Genomic DNA, 6,000 nt, shown 5'->3' on the forward strand with positions numbered 1-6,000 from the left:
ATGTATGCCCTCTGCAAAACTTATTGTAAAATTCTGAACTGCAGTATTTGTGTCTGCAATCGGAAGGTATACGTTTGGCCTCTTCAGAAATGTACTGCCAGTTATCGCTTCTCGGCCTTTTGGCTAAGATCAAGTGTAGTATCTGTTCTTATCAGTTTAAGAAATGTACTGCCAGTCCTCGTCATATATCACATCATGGCTAAGCTGTTCCACCTACTTCTGTTAGCGACAGCAGATATGTACCTAACCAGGGCATCTGATACAATTTTGAGACAAGTATTTCCGGGCCCTGCATATGTACAGCATCACCCAATAGGGGTAAGCAAGGAAAACTGTAAGTAGAGAGTATGTACCAAAGGGCTCATTTATCAGAAAGTGATGCAGTGCAGAACAGCAAGTCATCATGCTGCGGTGCTCTACATGACAGGAAAATGACAGGAATGGGTTGTATTTAAGGCAATACTGTGCCTTTCTGTCCTTTCCCCTGCACTGGCGCCCTTTGGCAGCTTAGTGCCAAGGCAGGCACCCTTGCACCATAGTGCAAGGGTCCTGTGTTGCATTCAGGATTATTTTTGTGCAGGAAGCGGCACCTTACGGCACAAATATAATCCTCAGAGGCACATTTATCTTTCTATGTGTGCTACATAATGCAGCACACATAGAAAACGGAAGAAACGAGAAGTAGAGATATTTCTCCTCATTACACATCCCCTTGGACGGCATGATTTTTGGTGCATTCCCAGGTTTACCAGTACTGGTAAATCTGGGAATGCGTCAATAACCATGGGAGTTGCGCGGGCACACCCATGCAACAACCAGCAAACGCCTTCACATGGCACAGTAAGGCAACGCAGTGATTTGTGCTGCATTACTCCAGATTTTTAGCCACTCGGAGCCACGCAAAGTGGCTTTAAAAGTCTGATTTAGAGTTTTGCATCACCCATATACCATGCTGCGTGGTGCAAACGTGATGCAAGCCTCTAATAAAATATGCCCCCATGTCAGAGCCTTTAATATGTTAACAATATTCAGGTCTGTCATACCACTGAACTGTTCTAACCTCAACAAGCTCTCAGCATTGCTGTGGCGGGGAGTGGGGGGGGGGGGGGGGGGGGGGGGGTGGGGGGGTCAGAATTGCGCGGATTAAAAAAAAACATTAGAGTAAGTGAGGTGTGCCGCACTGCTTAACAAGCTCTCTGCATTGCGTGGCGGGGGGTGCGGGGGAGCGGCGTTCCTTTGAAGTCGGAAGGGTGGGAGGGAACGAGCATATGGGGTGTGAGCGATAACGAAAGTAAGAGGGGGAGCAGGAAGTGAGGCCGAGCGCGCACTGGCGAAGCTTTGCGCTTGAATGCCTCACATGCACCGGGCATAATCCGTATTCCAAAGCCCTCTTGGTAGGATTTGCTGGCGCCACTCTATATCTCTCGCCAGCAATGCGCAAGCACATTGGCAGGCGAGACCTAAACATCCCATCATGATACAGAAGCCCCATCTCAATAATTCCTGCCTTATTATCATCTAGGTCACTGCAGCTCGTCTCTGGCTTCAATGCAAAAGGGGGTGAATGGGCCTCCGATACATCGCTTACCTTCGACAGTCGTTTCCAAGCCCATACTTTCAGGCTCCATACGTATAGTTCCTTGCCAAATGGTGACACCATGGCCTGTGATCCCCTTTAGAGAAGACCCATATTTGACCCAGGCCAAGGACTGACTTGCCTGCACAACCAGGGAGTAGGTTTCCAAGTCAACTCCCACCCTTGTCATATGGATGTGATGCAAACTCCTCACTTTGCTTGTGGTTGTTTGTCCGTCCAAAATCATTTATATGATACTGGCCTGATCCTCACAAAGAAATATTCGGGTGAATTCAAAGGGGTTTAAAATGGGTTTAAGCTTCTTGTACCACCATCTTTAGCAACAAGCCCCCCCCCCTCATCTTATCAAATGTCTTCTGCAGAGTAGGCAGAATACAGCTACTTGACTCCACACATATGCCTTAAACTTAATTCACGACACTTTCAAAAAGACATGGTCCCTCTTTTGATCGAGAAACTTGGACCTCTAGAATATTATGGTGTGCTAATGCTCTATAAGAAAAGTGTTACAGAGATTGCTGATCATTTTACATGGCCCTAAACTTTGGAACTCTCTTTTTTATAGTGTATGTTTTTTTGAGACCTTCTTTCGAAAAGTATTTTTATTTATATTTGTTACTGTGGCAAAGTTAATCAATAAAAACTAGCTGGACAAAACTTCTGGTCAAGCAGCTTTGCAGCAAAGTAACTATAAAAAAAAACACCCTTATGGTGAGATTTAGATAAGAAATAAAAAGATTTGCAAGCAACTGTCTTGCAAAGACCATTTAATGAGGAATATTTGTATAGTAAGTGAAATTAACGAAGTTTGCAAACCTGGTGCAATACAAATTCATCCAGGCTCTAGGCCGTTTTTAGGTCTCACCTAGGCAATGCTTGCGCTGTTTACTTGACACATGCTGTATCTAGGATATGGGCTTCAAATAACACCCATCTTTTTCATTGGTTCCTGTTGCTGTCCTTTAGAAATGCTGGCTTTTCATTAGTGAATACTAGTAGTCCCTTATTTTGGAATTGTGTATCCTCCAATGAGGACTGCCCTTCTTACACGTGTTCTTACTGTTCAGGTTACTTATACTTAGAACTCGTTTTTTAGGTTTTGCCTAGCAAATGCATACGAAGTACGAAGTACGAAGTACGAAGTACGAAGTACGCATGCGCTAGGAAAACCTTATGTTTTCTCTGTGGGGTCGGGTATCCGCCCCCTCCTCCCATTGGCTAGCTCCATAAATGGAGGCTAGCCATTGGGAGAGGGCTCTGTCCGTCAATGCCGGACCAGATTCGGGGGCGCTCCCGAGAATTTTTCTCTTTTGGCGACGTCACGCTACGTCAGCCAAAAGCCCTCGGAAACGCCCCCGAATCTGGTCCGGCATTGACGGCACCCGGAAGAAGTCCAGGTGAGTGCTTGCTTTTTTTTTTTTGCCCGTTCCCACACCCTCTCCCGCTCTCCGTGTCTCCGGACCCCGTTCCCGCCCCCCTACCGCTGCCTCGCTCTCCGTGTCTCTGTCCCCGTTCCCGCCCCCCTACCGATGCCTCGCTCTCCGTGTCTCTGGCCCCGTTCCCGCCCCCCTACCGCTGCCTCGCTCTCCGTGTCTCTGGCCCCGTTCCCGCCCCCCTACCGCTGCCTCGCTCTCCGTGTCTCTGGCCCCCTTCCGGCCCCCCTACCGCCGCCTCGCTCTCCGTGTCTCTGGCCCCGTTCCCGCCCCCCTCCCGCTGGTGCCCGTGCTGTTTTTTATGCATGTTCGGCTCGTCTTCCGGCCCCGTTCCCGTTCCCGGGGGCATTATTGCAATAGAAATGCAACTTGTTTGTTTAGCCTTGTAAGCTTCCTCTGACCCAATTAAACTAACATACCTAGGGCAAGGATTGTAGGTGAAACGCTCACTAGAGGAAACCGTGTCCATAACGACAAGGAGTAATGTGATTACCCTCTTGGCACAAAGCAAAGGGACAGGCCACAAGCACATGTGCAAAGAACGTCCATATTTTCAGGTTAAGTGAAGAGGTGAAAAAGGAGGCAGGAAGAGAAGGCGAATTGAGAGGTGGCGAAAGGAGGGCAAAGGCATGACATAGATGGGCAAGAAGTAAAAAGAGATGATCTCTCATCCGGTCAATGGCCCTGTGAACAGGGTTTCTGCAGCGGAAGCGCCATGCCTTACAAAGCTATGTGATCCGATTATGAACTGGTTCTGTGAAATCTCAAGGCCCTGCCTCCCCAGCCGTGCGGCCTTCCCCTTTCACCAGATCCTTGCTCATTAGCCACTGAACCGAGCAGGATCCCCTCGAGACAAAACATGAAGTCAAGCAGATGTCAGGGCACAGATGGAACATAAGCTCTTCTTTGGCTCAGCCCGATAAGCTCTATTTTTAGAACGCAAAAACAAAATGTAAAAAAATAAATGAAAAAAGTGTGAGGTGCCGACCTTACAATATGACTTAAAGAATCTGCCCGTCCTACACTGCACGGGGCAAGGGTTCTGGCAGGAGGAGTTGCACAATTTCAGAGGAAGCAGCAACTTGTGGTCAAATATGGATGAGCAGAAGCTTCAAACACCAATGACGGACCTGTGTGCGACAAGTGAGCAGGAAGGGCTCATGAACAATGTTCTGCACAACATACTCCTTATACAAGACCAACCGCGGAATACACAAACACCACATCTAGCGCCAGACACAACCCTGATGTGGACACTTCTGATCACCATTTGTGAAATAGTAGACCATGGGTACTCAATGCAAGTTCGGGGGGGGGGGGGCTGCTTCAAGCCACATTTTTGGAAATAAACAATGACTTAGTACACAAGTCACAACTTGTGTTGTGGCATGTGCAGTGCCTCCAATGGCTGGAATTTGAGACACAAATGAAGTAGCTATTAGAATGGTTTGCATGGAATACTCCAATAGAGGCCAAAGATAAGGTACTCTTAAGGTGCACCTACTAAATGCTCTCAGATTTGGAAACATAAATATTAATATTGGAAACCAACCACTACTCTAGCCTAAAAATAAGTATCAGAGCCTGCGACCACGAAACCTTCTGTCTTCAAAGTAGTAAAGTGATAGATCTGAACAGGCTAGAGGCAGCAGCCAGCCAGCAAGAAGTCCAGAAAAGAACGGTGAGAGGCACTATACCATGCAGACATCTTCCCAGATGCCAAAAGGTTATAGGGATTACTTTAAATATGGTTGATGGTTGTCCCCGTGTATAAAGATGTGGCAAAGGTTAAAGTATAACAAGCATTTACAATGCAACGGTTTTGCCTTTGGAAAAGTTAGAGCTATTAGCATTGTAAATGACAATTTTTTTATTTATGTCTTCGTTTTGAAAACTGATAAATAAATGGCATTGTCATTTACAATGCCAATAGCTTAATCTCTTGCAAATGGTACACACACCCACCCACAGAGAGCACCCCCACACAGAGCCCCCACGCACACACACCCACACAGAGCCCCCAAACACACTGCGAGCCCCCCACACACCCACACAGAGCCTCCCCTCAAACTCAGAGCCCCCCCACACAGAGCTCACGCACACAGAGCCCCCCACACACCCACACAGAGCCCCCCCACACACCCACACAGAGCCCCCCCACACACCCTCACAGAGCCCCCCACACACCCACACAGAGCCCCCCACACACCCACACAGAGCCCCCCACACACCCACACAGAGCCCCCCACACACCCACACAGAGCCCTCCACATACCCACACAGAGCCCCCCACACAACCACACAGAGCCCCCCACACAACCACACAGAGCCCTCCACACACCCACACAGAGCCCCCCCACACACTGCAAGCCCCTCACACCAGTGGCGGTGCGTCCATTGGGGGCGTTGGGGCATTGCCCCACTAGCCCCCATGGACGACCGTCACGCTGAGGCACTGGCAGGATTAAAAATTTTCATATTGCGCGCACGAAACGGCAGCCGGCAACCCTCAAGCCTCAATTACCGGGACAAGGCTGGCTGACATCGCGGAAGGTGTGGGGGCGGGGCTGCCTGTGGCAGTGATTGACAGCACAGTACAGCAGTGTGCACAAACAGTGCAGTTGCAGTCTGCGCATGCCAATGTCTGGATACTCGTTTTCTGGACTTGCCCGCGCATGCGCTCTTGGCACTTTACCATCCCCTCCCTCCCCAACAGCGACTCAGCGTGCTAGGGACCCGTGCCCCCGGGGTCTCATAAGGGCAGACACTAACCCTGCCTCTCAGCCAATCCTGGCGCAGTGGTGCTGCTAATGCAGCGCCAGGATTGGCTGAGACTCCACTGCGCAGCCTGGGTGCATTTAAAAAAACGCTCGAGTCTCTGAGGCGGCGGCACGGCGCGTGATTCGGCCCCTGGTGTGGAGAAGGAGCCGAGGACGAGGTCCGACTCGAATCCGGAGGAAGGTAAGTTTT

The 6,000-nt window shown here is 49.5% G+C and overlaps 1 pseudogene; it reads left to right on the plus strand.

Moving 5' to 3' along the window:
* Positions 1–103: 103 nt before the first annotated feature.
* Positions 104–314, plus strand: LOC147701063 (U2 spliceosomal RNA; annotated as a pseudogene).
* The last annotated feature ends 5,686 nt before the right edge of the window (positions 315–6,000 follow it).

This window comes from Lissotriton vulgaris, chromosome 7, assembly GCF_964263255.1.
Source record: "Lissotriton vulgaris chromosome 7, aLisVul1.2, whole genome shotgun sequence".
Taxonomy (NCBI): Eukaryota; Metazoa; Chordata; class Amphibia; order Caudata; family Salamandridae; genus Lissotriton; species Lissotriton vulgaris.